This window comes from Struthio camelus, chromosome 2, assembly GCF_040807025.1.
Source record: "Struthio camelus isolate bStrCam1 chromosome 2, bStrCam1.hap1, whole genome shotgun sequence".
Taxonomy (NCBI): Eukaryota; Metazoa; Chordata; class Aves; order Struthioniformes; family Struthionidae; genus Struthio; species Struthio camelus.
In genome coordinates this window covers 34,002,820-34,016,920 of record NC_090943.1, presented here as the reverse complement: position 1 = coordinate 34,016,920, position 14,101 = coordinate 34,002,820, and positions in this window count along the sequence as shown.

The window sequence follows — 14,101 nt, the reverse complement described above, 5'->3', positions numbered from 1 at the left end:
CCCGAGAACGTGCCTGCTGCTGTTAAAATGCATTTGCCTGAGTTCGTCTGTAAAGTAACACAAAATGTTTATGACATCCACATGTGCAAGCAACTGTTGCCATGTTATTTTTATAAGCATTTTGCTACATGGGACAGGCCGAAAAATAGAAACAGCCATTTCCAGTGTGTGTATGTATGCGTGGAACAATACCACATGTTTCATCAAGCTGCAACAGAAATATGTCTGAAAACTTGGAGCTTTATTTAGAATTCAATTTACACAGAGTACTCGAGTTAGCAGAAATAGCCATTATAAATTATGTGCAACTGGATTTATAAAGAGAAAGAGTTTGTGTGCAAATACATGAATAAGCTGTCCCTCATGGAATTAATTACGTGCATGCCTTTGCTTGTTCAGACCACTGAAACTAGATGTAGTGTGTATGATGGAGGAATGGAACTACAGTACAAGTATTATATTGCAAATATCTGATTTTCATAGCGTGGTTGTGTGGGTGGCTTCCATTTCAGCTAAGTAGCTTTAAAGAAATGGAAATCTCAAGTAAGAAAAAGTAGGCTTAAAAGTATAAAAATGACAACAGAAAAGTCTTTAATCACTTATTTGAGCTTCTGAAAATACCTCTAGGGTATTAAAAACATAAAAAGAGGAAATACACTTGAGAAGAAGAAACTGGTACACAGATACATATTTTTTCATTTTAGAGCTGAGTAATCTGTTTTCAATGAACGAGATAGAGCTACCACTTTACAATTTTGAAAGGTGAGATGGTTAATGAAAGTCAGCTTTAATAATAAAATTATCTTATTGAGTAGTAGGATTACCAAATTTGCTTGTCATATATGCTAACTTAAAGTACGGAGAGAGAGAGAGATCACCTCTGTAAGATATTTTGTCCCATTCTGATACAGAGCTCTGACATACATGGACTGAGCTGTTTTTCTGATGTGCCTATTTCTATTAATAATTGGTAGCTGCAAACTTAGTCTGGATACCTAAATATAGACTATTTAAAATAAAATGAATCAATTTCATCTTCTGGATGTGGGAGTTGACACTTAAAATCCCCACTGAAGTTAAAGGGACTTGGATGTAAAATGAGGATTTTTATACTCCAACTGAACAATCAGCACTCTTTAGATAGACTATATATAATCCTTTTTGCAAAATACAGAACCTATTTAGTCTTATTCTTGGCTTGCTGAGCATAAATGAGGTCAATGATGACTTGCACTTCTGGAAGTTTAGAGTAATGACTTAGAATACACGTTTTCCAGAAAGTCCTCATTATACTTGCATTCTAAAAATACTTCATTTGCTTATGCATGGGTATGCAGTTGTAGCAGGGCAAGTGATCTTATAACATAGTATGTGAAAACAGAATATGAAAATAAAGAAAAGCCTAGATCTTCCCTTTGACTGACAAAGGGGCAGGACAGCACAAGAGATTATTCATTTTGTAAACCACCAAAGAATCTCAGGTCCCTAGAGTGGGTCATCTGACCCACAGAGTAACACCTTTTATTCCCAGAGATGTTTCATCCTTGGGCATTTGAATATGTCCATGCTTTTACCGCAGAATATGCTGACTACAAAGAGGATTGCCCTCATATCATTTTAGAGACCACATTACAGAAACGTTTGCTTTGCATAATAAAATTCATGTTAATCCTGGCTCAATACATAATCCATCTCTGTCCGTATTGCTAAGCCCTTGTATGTGGACATGGGTGCGCTCTAGTCCCGGCCCCAAATTCTCCATCCTCTCTTGGGAAACTATGGTAGGAAGAGTTTTATCACAGTTCTAGTAGCAACATAATGTGATCAACAGCATTCATTCCAGGAACAGAGAAGCAAAAAGTTCATAAAAGAGCTGTACATCCAATTTCAAAGGCTAACTTCTACAAACACAGAAGTGAACAAGAATGACTTGGAGTGCTGTCCTTCCTGCTGAGACAGCCTCCCAGAGCTGTGGAGCTGCTCAGTGCTGTGGATCAGCCCGGCTCTGAAGGACAGAAGAGGGGAGGAGAGGTCTGGACTCAAATTTCAGCCTTAGCTGCAAGACAGGAATTCTAATTTCCAGTTGAGATCCTTGGCTGGCAGTGTTGTGTTGTAATCTCAGTGCATTTGGGGCTGGTCTTACTGAAACAAACCGTAGGCTAGACATAACTTAATAAGACTGTAAGAGATGGCCCCAGATGTTCCTTTAACAACAGCTATGGAAGTATATTGATTTTTCTTGCTCCATTTATAGTGCTTTTTAATTCTGCTAGCAGCCACAATATGATAGGTATTCTCTAAACAAAAAAGACAAAAGTTCTTTCTGGGAATGACACTTTAACTAAAGCAGGAATCCTATAGAAATTTATCTTTTTTGTTTCATTAACCATCTTTTTTTTTGCAGCAGGAATTATTATCTTACTGCTGTTCCTTAGGTAAAGCAGATACATCAGTACAACTGTTTCTACCTTAGTCTAAATCTCAAGCTATAGGTTTATTTAGATTCACACAAAACAAAGTGTTTTTTGTTGGAAAAACTTCTAGAAATAGGATGGCAAAGTAATGCAAAATGCTGTCTTATGGAAATCCTACTACCTCCCTGAGACACAGTCCAATGAAATTGTTAATACAAAGAGGAAAAAAATTAGAGCCTTTTACACCAAACAGTCATCCTCATTTACTCTCTTACAAATAAAATGTCAGTCTCTCATTTTTAGTCACATTGTCATATGTATTCATTATCATTTCTAGTTTATATTTCATCTCGCATATTCTAAATATTATTCTTATGTATGCTGATATGCACAGCAAAGGTGCAAGTCCTGTTGAGCTTAAATGTTATTAAAATCTACTCACTGTGCAATTATTATTTTTGAGATGATAGGAATCAATTGGATCAATGAAAGAGGCAATATATTATGCCTCTGCTTGAACTTAATTATTTCTGCAGACACCAAATAATGCTACCAACCTCTTTTTTTTTCCACCAAGATTGTTCCTGTTAATATACTGTAGTCACTAAAATGACCTTGTCATGCATTTTAGCTTTAACTGTTAATGAGGTTAGTCCAGCCAGGGGTACTCAGGGAATTAGGTGACGGGCTAAATCATTTCATCCTTTTTTTTTTTGTTTGACCTCCCCACTGGTTTTGATAGGGAGTTTCCTGAAAAACTAATAGCATAATGGGTCCTTGAAACTTAATCTATTGTTCAATAGCTGTGGAAGATACAACACATTAAAATCAAAATCTAATAAGTGCTATTTTTAATGGACAAAGTTTATGATCTTCAAAATGCGGCTATTCTTTGCCTACTATGTAATTAAAGCTATATTCATTTTTTTCTCCAGGGTTTATGTTCAATTTCTGTTTTTAAAGTCCTGTGTAGCTTCTAAAAATTACATTCATTTCTCTTCATTTTTATATATACTTCATATATATATGTATATGTATTTCTACCTCATTTTATATATGCTATACTAGTAAGATATTTTTTTCATGTAATGCCCCAAATATCTTAAGTAAAATCTACTTTCATTTTCATGCAGGTAATTTAAATTACTTGCATGTTATTCTCAGCTTTGCAGTCCCGTTGAGCCCTGATTTAATGTTGAGTGTGTTTCAGTGCAGCTCCCTGACATGAGGCCTGCATTTTTACAGCATATTTATTTGGTATAAAAAAACCAAATGTTTAACAATGAAAAATAAAGTAGTAAGATTGCATTTTTATTTCTTTTTTTAGAAACGGATACAATATACATCATTATACTATGGTATGTGCCCGGTTCTCTCCTTTACTGTCTTCTACAATTAAATAGTGATCATCTCAGGTACTGTACTTTATGGCTTTTTTACATAAGGTATATTTTAAAAACTGTACGTGAATCTTATATAATCATAAACTGCTTTAGGTTGGAGGGGATCTGTGGAGGACATCGACTCCAGCCTCTCACTCAAAGCAGATCTTACTTCAGAAGTGCTTTCAATCCCATATGTTTGTACAGTTCTACATACTTACATAACATCCATCAAAACATAAAAGAATTATCTGCCATTTAATTACTGGGACAAATTTAAAGTTAGCCGTGTCGTAGTAATGCTACATAAAAAACAGTGCAGTTAACTTGCTTTTGAGGTTGTAAATAAATTTCACTGGGAAAGGTGTAAAGTAAATGCGAAGTATTTTGGATAAATACGTATTTCCTTTGTTCTTCTTGTTAACCGGAAATATTTTATCAGTGTTTATCAGGTGAAACCAAAAGCCTGAGGAAAGATCACTAGGATAGCCCACCTGCATTCCAGCTATTGCTCCAGAAATGCGCGGGTCTCCTGTAAGTCCAGTAGCTGCAAGCCTTGTGCAGCTGTTTCGAATACCCTATGCTGTCTAAAGCATTCAGGCAGTTAAATCAGTTCTCTTGCTCACGCTATTAATCTTGCTGATGGTCCTGATCACATCCCAATGACCTCAGCAAGTTCAGGAGCAGAGTTTGGAGAAAACACTTTTTTCAATAAATAATGCAAGCTTCATAATGCAGCTTCAAGTATATTTAAACATTCTGACTATTTTCAAGTTGATATACTGATTAACTGAAATGGGTAAAGTACTGCCTGGGGAACGAGATATGAATTCTAGTTCTTAGTCTACTATTATGCATAATATGAATTGATGCATGTTAGACATTGGTAACTGTAAAGAAAGAAGGCAAAATAGTCCGCATGCAGCCTGTTATGAAATATTCCTGGCAGATGGCTAGATGAACTAGCTCATTCAAAGCCAGCTTCCGTCTGACTTCACATCTCTATACTACCCTGAAGTCTGCAGAAGACAGACTACTGCCGCAAATGTGACGCGACCTGGTGGAGAAATGCTCTGACAGAGTTATAGACAGTCTTATTTCTGCATCAGAACAATTTGGATGGATCATTCACGTTAACATCTGAACTCTTAATTTTGTGCTTTGACCGTTTTGTATGCTGGAGTGTTCCTGCATTCAGCTTCCTCTGCCTGACCAACAGTCAGAAATGAAATTCATCTCTGCTACTGCTGGATATGGATATGTAGATACGTAGATAACATTACATCTTTCAAGAGCAGACAATCCTATTATTCTAGTTTCAGATATTTACAGCCTAATGTTTCAAAGTGTTGTATGTAAATTTCCACAATGGTTTGTGTCTATCCTGACATAGAGAAAAGTTCCCACTGCTGTGATCACATATGTTTCCCAGAACATGATAGCTAGGATTTTTGTCCCCCATGATGTACAAGCTTGGAATGCCTGAGGCTTCATGGGAAGATATTTCAATAGAGAAGCTATTATTAGAAGTGTTGCAGTTAGTTATGTAAGTAAAACCTCTGTCTTCAGTACTTGAAATCAGAGTACTTACTAACATAGTTATTTTTCACAAAAACTTCTAATGCATTTTAAAAACTATTTTAAAACTACTTCCTAAAAAAATTGACTTCCTCAGCCTTCTCAGCCTTAAAGTAGTAACTATTTCTAAAAGGATGATGTCTGCAGAGCTCTTTAGATATAGAAGTCATTACTGCTCTTACTGATGTCAGAAGGCAAGGTGCTTTCTTTTCTTTTTTTTTTTTTGGAGAAATTGTCACTGGGCTGCTTTTATAACCTGTGCCTATAGAAAAAAGTGCTTAACCTTTCCGTTTCAAATAAGTTTTTAAGCATGATAGCTGTCCAAGTAATTTTTAGATGCAAACTTCAAGCATTTTATCTTTATATGATATAAGGCTGATGCAAGGCTGCGCCATGCAGAGATGCATAAAAGCAGTTCTAAGTGAATTAGCTTTGGTATGGGAAGGTCTATGACCGTTGTTGGCCCCAAACACTATCCAGGGAACCATGAGAGTTCAGGGAACGCATGCCAGAGAGCATAGACATTCCCAGTAACAGAGGAAAAAAAAGGTATTACAACTTAATGGTGCAATTAATGCTATGGAGATATGACATGGCAAATTCATGTACTGTGGCAAATTCATACTGTAATAAGAAATATATGCAAATGATGATTATATGAATACAAAATAAAACTAAAAGTAGAAAGTTAGCTACTTAAAACCACAAATTTTATTTCCAAGAAATGCTAACATGTAAATTACCTGTGGAGCATAAATGTTATCTAAATTCAGCAAGTATGTCTGAACAAGAGTTTGAGCATATACACATGAGAACCTGCATGAGCATTGATTCGAGGACAAAGAGCAGTCAAGATGCAAGAACTCTTAAAATTTTTATCTTATTAGTATAAACTGTCTTAATTTATATAATACTCCTGATCATGCCTCTTAATCTAAATAGGGGATAAATTATGTTTATTGTTCACTTGGCCTTCAAACTACTTATTCTTGCCCTCTGCCCTTGGAAAAACCCTAACTCATCTGTCTCACAGATCTGACGTTTTGGGATCATATAGCTTTTGTTTAGTCTATTGAAGATACAATGACCTAAGCTGTGGGAAAGAATTACTCACCCACTATATTACAACTATTCTTTTTTTAAAAAAATGATCCTCATATACTGTTGCCAGTATTATCTTGTACTAAGTACTGTACGTAAGCTTACTAAAAGAGTTAGGATCAATGACATGTGGTCACTGATTAGCTGAATTAATTCTCTTGAATCTGTGTACATGCCAATAGCCACCATTACGATACTGTCCTGCTGTAAGAGGCACAGGATATAGGGTCTAGGGCTGGAGCAGACCTTCCAGTCCAAGTCCACTGTTTTCCTCTTACGTTCTTATTGCCACTTTCAGAAAGTTTTTATATTATTCCCGATTAGCAGCAGAGTGAAAATAGTACAGTTGTGTTTCGTGACTATATATGACTGAGTTTCTTCTTACTTGCCTTCATATTTAAGAAATAGAGGATGGGTAATGCTGAATGTTGAAGGGTTAGAGAAGGTACTTGAAGAGAGATGATTCTCATAAACTATATAGTTGTGATTTACTTTAGAGATTTTTTTACAGTTGGTAGGCATGATAATTTCACTGTCACATGGAAACAGTTGAATAAATTCAAATGAAAGATGTCTTATGTTGTCGTATTTGTTATCTTGCACTGATACGCAAAGTTCTCTGTGTTGGTATTATGCAGGCCTGAGACTAATTACAGGCATGTGTTAAAGTGCCCAAAAGGTACTGGGAAGTAAAGTACTTAAAAATACATTTATAAAGTGGTAGGGAACCCTAAAGAGTAGCACACATTGTAGCAGAACACAATTTGAATCCAGTATGGATTCTTTGGAACTGTCAAAGTGGGAGGAAATTTCAACTGCGTGACTTAAAAAGAGCTTCCAGGCACATTGATGCCTTTGGAAATTTGTCTCTAAGCCTGGCAGGCTGGGTTTATGATTTCTTTTTAAAAATAGATGTATAATTATAAAATAACACTTGGACAGAGCCCACTTTCACTTCTACAGAAAGATCTGTACCAGAAGACCTTAAAAGAATTGTCATCTCGGAGAGCTGATTTACCTTCGTATAGTTTGAGGTATAAATACGGTTTTCATCCATAATACAGCTTTCTCCTCTTCTAAATATATCTGGTAATCTCTCCAACACCATAGTAAGCTAACTTTTGGCAAATACTAGTTTTTTTATTAGCAAGTAGTAGTACTTCGTGATGGGACAATTTCTAAGTACCAGATGAAGTATTTTCAATCCATTTGCCGTATTTGTATTTCCCCAGGCTCCCACTGCTTTGATTCCTCTTAGACAAATGTTTCCAGTACCTGCAGGTATTAGAGCCACTTGGGTGTTTGCCTTGAGGAAACAGAAGATTTGCTGTTAGTTAAAGGTTATTGATACAAGGAAGTTCTCTTTTATATGTCTGCTTATTGATGATATTAACTTTCCATTAAAAGCTGTATATCAGCTGTGATAAAAAAAAAATTAGTCAAGCAGTTTTCATTTACCTATGTTATTTTATCTCATTCCAGATGGTTTAAAGATTTTCACCTCAAAATCATTACTCAGATATGCCATTTTGTTAAAGTTAAAACATTTTGGGAAAAGTTTTTCTGGGGATCCAGGAAACTTGGGTCGCTCCAGAATGGAAAGGGGAATTGTAATAGCTGACTTCTTTGATCTCAAAATACTGCTTTGGCACAAAGCATTTCACATAAACCATTTCATATGAAAGTTTTAAAGATTCAGTTCAAAAAGGACCTATTTCAGAATCTTGAAAGACTGTTGCAAAATAGAGTGTCTTCCAGTTATTTCTTTTAGAAGAGATGGAAGCTTGCTCTGGCTTAGTGTAATTCTATATTCCAAGGCTATCACCATTTTGTCAAGCAGTTCAGAATACAGCTGAGATTAGTTTGTCTTCATCATGTTAATGCATCTCAAAATCTCTTCTCTGCTTGCAACAAAAATCATAGATTAAATTTAAATTGGAGTGCTGTAAAATTTAACATTGATTCAGTTTAATTGCATAAGTTATGTAAAAGAGACACTGATGAAAATAGTCTTCATGATCAAGAAGAAATAAGTGTCTAGAAGGATAATCTTAATCCTCAGTTTCCCCAATTTTTTATCTAAGCAAAGAATGTATATCCCATTAAAATCATGCCTAAGCTTCGGTGACTATATTTATACAGTTTTGGTTCCCAATTTGATGCACTTTAATTTTTCAGATTTTCAGAAAGTAACAAACATCTATGCTTTGCTAATCCTCTTGTGCTTGATACTTTCCAGTTCATTCTTTATATCTAAAAAATTTAGTTTTTACACCCTGTTCCAGACTCCTCTATCTGAACTGCCTGTATACATAAATGGGAAGGTACAAGAGTCAGATTTCTAAGGTGAAAGGCATCATCTGTACCTAGCTTCAACAGATTGTATCCGTTCTTCAAACGTTGTAACTGAAGTCCCCAAGCCAAATAATACAGTAGCCTGGGTTAAAGTTAGGGAGGTAAATCTCTAAGAAAGTTCTCCACCATTTCAGTTCCTCTTTGATTTTCTGGGACCAAGTGCAGACAGTTCTAGTAAGTTTTAAAACTTCCTAAAAGCTGACTTTCATTAACCTATTTGATTAAAATAACTGAAATATGTCTAGGCATTTTAGGAGCTGACACTAGATACTTCTTTTTAACTCTAGGCATCTGAATAGCTTTAAATGTAGCTCTTGCTTTTAGCTTGAAGGGCAACATAAAATGTACACATTTCCTAAAGCTACACTTCCTATATGTAAATGCCTTGATTAAAATATTCTGTAGGGTCAAGAACGCAAAATTGCTCAGTGTGCACTGGGATATTCCGCAAGATTTCCTGTGTCTGACAATGCATCGCAGGGAATTTACTGGAGGACGATCTGCATCTGCAAGCTTTTTATACAGTACCATTCTAACTCTCTTAGAATTTTTTAGAAGACATACTATTAATTAGAATAATAATAACTATCAGCAAACCTTATACTTTTAAATGCTCAGTAGCATTAGGCAATGCTGAATATACAACTCCAGGGTAGACAAGATTGTAGTGAAATACTGTTTTCCCTAGAAAAAAAGGGGGGGAAAAAAAAGAACAAACCAAACTGCCCTCCATTGCAACTGTTTTATTTATTTATTTATTATTATTATTACTGTTCAAACCACATAACGAGCTTTGTCACAGAATGCACACACTGCTTTCTTAAGCAGCAAATGCACAACAATTTCTGCCCAAAAGAGTCAAAAAAGTCCCCATTCATATTCTAAAAATAGCTTCAACAAAGATAGAAAGCCATTCTGCAGAATTCTCACAGAACTTGAGAGGGCTTCAAAAATGACCCAAATGAATATCCAAAAACGACACCTGAGATATCCCCCAGGAAAATTCTGTGCAAATTTCAAGGCAGCGTGATTCATCTGAGCAGGGCAGGCAGAGCTCACTGTCTCACAGAGCAGAGAGCATGAACAAGTACCTTTGCAGCCCTCCGGACAATAGTACAACTCAACACTTCTATCCTCAATGTGTGATCACCTTCCAGAGTTCACTGTTGATCTTAGAAGTACTTAGTTGTGCAGCCTCTTGCCATACTCTGAACCTCAGCAAATGCATTCATATCAGTGCTCCAGTGTCATTTACGTTGTACAGCCTATGCTGCTTTGCGTCACAAGAACAGTTGAGGAAGAGCAGGCAAAAGGGAAGAAAAAAAGTTTAGTTGTGGAATCACAGAGAGCTAAAGGTAAGATCAAAAAAGATGGCAATAAGTGCCCCTGTCTTAAAATTACCACTAGGAAACGTAACTATGTGCAAATGAGGGGAAAGCAATGCCTTGCTTCAGTGGCATTTGTCACCCAGGAAAGATTATCTTATTTTTATCTAATGCTCACAGGCAAAAGAGCTGGGGTAGATTTACAAGGGGGACATCTGAGTTACAAAACTTAATATTGCAGTGCCTGACTCCTGGACACCCTCTCGCTTACAGGAATTCAGAATTTTGAGTCAGTCTGTCCTATGCAACACCTTGGAGAAGTGAGGCATCTAAAAGGGGATTAACCAAAATCAGCTTTGCAGAGCGGAATGTAAACTAAGCTAGCTAGAAAATGCAGTTCACACCTGTGACTTTCTCCGGCTGTTAAGTACCCAAACCAACCGAGTGCCCTTTTTTTCTGCCTGTAAAGAATTAAGAGGTCATTTTGTTGGAGGGCATCTGTGCTCAGAGGGACTCTTCCTGCCCCAGACATTGTCCAGCATCAGAGCAACATCCCACTCGCACCTGTCTTTCTTCTTCGCTTTCTCCTGAGAAGATCTCGTATACTCTTAACTCCAGTGAGTAAAGGACCCCAAATCACTCCCCTGACAGAACTGCTGAATTTGAATTGCAGGAATCTGAATCTAAGCCTTCCACAAGCAAGCTGTAGCTGCTGGCCTACTGGATATCCTGCAATGTTGAAACTATTTCACGTAGATATTTTCTTAAATTCTATGGACAATGAAAACTGTTCCCTTAAAAGAGACCTGGGTGTGGCTGGCAGTGTCTTTGCCCTGGCCTGGGGAAGCAGCCTGTTTGCCTTTCCCACAGGTAAGAGCTTGTTACACTGTTCCCGTCAAGGTCAGTCATTTTAGGAGACAAAGTCTCAGAAGTGTTTAGCGTATCAAAATATCTTACCGCTTTCTTGTAAGCCCATCAGCCAAAATGAATCTCATTTGCTTGTGTGCAGAGATGCTTTCACCAATAAATCTTGAAACTTTATACAAAGGCAATATTATCCATTTTTTACTCTTGGAGAACTCAAGGCACAGAATTCTATAAGTTAATAGCAGTGACACAAGTCAAATTAAGATCTACTGACTGTCAAGTCTATGCCCAAATAACAGTGCTTCCTGCAATTAGAAATAAAAGGGTGGATTTTAAAATATTTCAGTAACATACTTTAAAACATTTTGGAAATGCTTTGATACTCTCTTAAACTTCACTATGAATTTAAGTCTCAGAACAATTTTTTTAAGAAAATTATCAGTGGCTGAAAATAGGTATGTTAAAGTAAACAGTAAGGTGATCCTACATTCTGGCTTGATCTGGACAGTCACAGAATATAGTGACTGTTTCCGTGTTCCATCAGAAATTTTGAAATACCTTTTTATCCAAAATGTTGGCTGAAAAGCAGGATATTTTTCTGAGGGAGAACATACTCTCCCTCATCCTGTCCTTTCTTGAAAGATGTTTCCATATCTAATACTAACTTTTGAGACAAACAATTTTTAAATGATAATATTGTTATGTTTTCTTGGATTCACAAACGAAAAAGATAACTTTTTTGTATCTCATTTTAAGAAAGCGGATAGTTTACTATAAGAAAATACAAGAAAAACTGGAAGTTGCATTGACTATAAGTCCACATGGTAAGAATGTATTTTCATATTTATATGACAAAGGCACAAGTTACACAAATAAGCAATTTTAATTGAAAAATGCTGATGAAATCCTAAGTCTCTGGACTGTGTAATCTGGTTTTGATTTTGAACATGAAAGAGCCTTAATTTTATGGGAAAGACATGATGGGTCTATGTATTATTCAAAGTTCTCAATTGTCAATATACATATTATGATCTTGTTAACAGTGAGGGGATTGTATTCATTTTGGCAATACTCAGAATGCAATCAACACTAGGTTATGAGTGCCTTTAGACACTGCGCAATGGTGCATGAAACCAATGAGCTATCTTTTTTGGCTAGGTCAATCTGGCACTGAGACTGGAAACCTGTTCTGTCGTGAATTGTATGTGCCTCAAAAATACATACAAACTATTTTTTGTTTCTGTTTGCTTAATTAATATGCATCATATTCCAGGTCATATTGGCACGGGAATATGTGCCCTCCAATTTTCACATGTGTCCTACTTTAATTGAATTTACCTGGCCATTAAAAAGAAAAAGTTTATCACTCTTTAGAACCTCGTATCTATCTTCTTGTCTAAGTTTCAAGTGGTACCACAGGAAGTTATTAACGAATGTGTGCTGCACAGAACTCACAACTGGTCGGCATACCTTGAGATTTTTACAACATTTTGAACATGAAAGTAAACATGAAAGTAAAGGGCTAAATATGTTTAGAGTCAGGTTCCCTGAAGAATTACTTGAATTATTCTCTTGGTATAGGTCAGTTTGGATCTTTGCCATACCTGCTATTTGTAATCCTGAGCAGAAATGGACAATCTTGCCAAACTGTGCATCCTATCAATCTGGTCGTATGACACTCAGCAGCATCAAGGAATTTTCTTGAGTGTATACAGTGGCCTCCCACAGAGGAACAACAGAGTCTGAGAAAGATATCGTCATATTCTCTGAGCTTCCCACACAGCACTCTATTCAAAGTGGTCAAAAACTCGCTCTTCTTGGCTATATAAACTATTTGTTTAATTCTTGATTCCAATCAGTAATCCAGTTCACCGTTACATTAAAAATGGCTCCTCCCATTTTGTCATTACTAGAAGGCTTAGAATTTTTCTCCACATTCCTTGAGGTTATGTTCCATTTAGAAGATGCTTCCTTCAGTCACACTGTTGCTGTCTTGACAATTTAGTCATTGTTATTCGTGAGGACTTCTTGATGCTTATCTGCAAGTTGTTCAAACTTGTCAAGAAGATCACATAGTGATGACCTTGAAATCAGAATGAATGAGGTTTTTGTGTTCTATAAATCAATAATGTGTAGGACAGTGTTTGTATTTTTGTCCTGGGAGATGATAAGATAGCTACCTGTGTCCATAAGCTCCTGTACTTGTAGACAGTTCTGTAACTAGTAAGAAATTAAACCTCTAACATGTAAGGTGGAAAAAACACCCCTCAAATGAAAGTGAAAAGGAAAGTTTTCAAAACCAATGTGCAGCATAAGTTGTTAGAGTAGGAGAAATACTGATGTCAGAGAAGGCAATGAATGTATATGATCCCAAATCTTTGAGGAAGACTTTAAAGACATTTCAGAAGAGCCTAACATAATTAAAAGAGCTTTAGATAGATAAAATATATTAAAGAAATAACCAAATAGCACATTAGAGGAAAGTGTAAGCATTATGGAAAACACAACTGAATATATTAGCCTGCTAGAGCAAAAATAAGTTAGTCCTCAAAATTTAAGGTGAATGTAGCAATATGTATAAATACTGCAACATATTGCATATGCAATATGTATAAAAATAGTAGCTTGAAATTAGTAAGGAGAAAATTAAATTATATTTCCTAGTATTAATTTTTATGAACCCTTAAGAATAAGCAATAAGGAAAAGTAACCTTTCTGTTACTAACAAACAACTATCACATTGATATGAAAAACTTCAGCTTTCCTTTCCCCAGTATGACAATCAGATCCCAGAATTTGCTAAGAAACTTTCAAAAAAAAAAAAAGAATCTTGGCCTTCTGTGTAACAACATGCAGCTCTAAGGGTAGCTGAAATGAGGGGATGGAGCTGCTACCTTTTGAGAACACTAAAAAGGCTGGAACTCTTCAGTAGTGAAAGGAGAAGGCTGGGGAGAGAAGTGGTCAAGGGTTACAAAGTCACAACAGTAGCAGGAAAGGCAAAAACAGAACTTCCATTCTCCAAATGCTGCAATGTGAAAACTAACTGAGAATAGTAGAACATCAGCTAAAAACAAGGGGG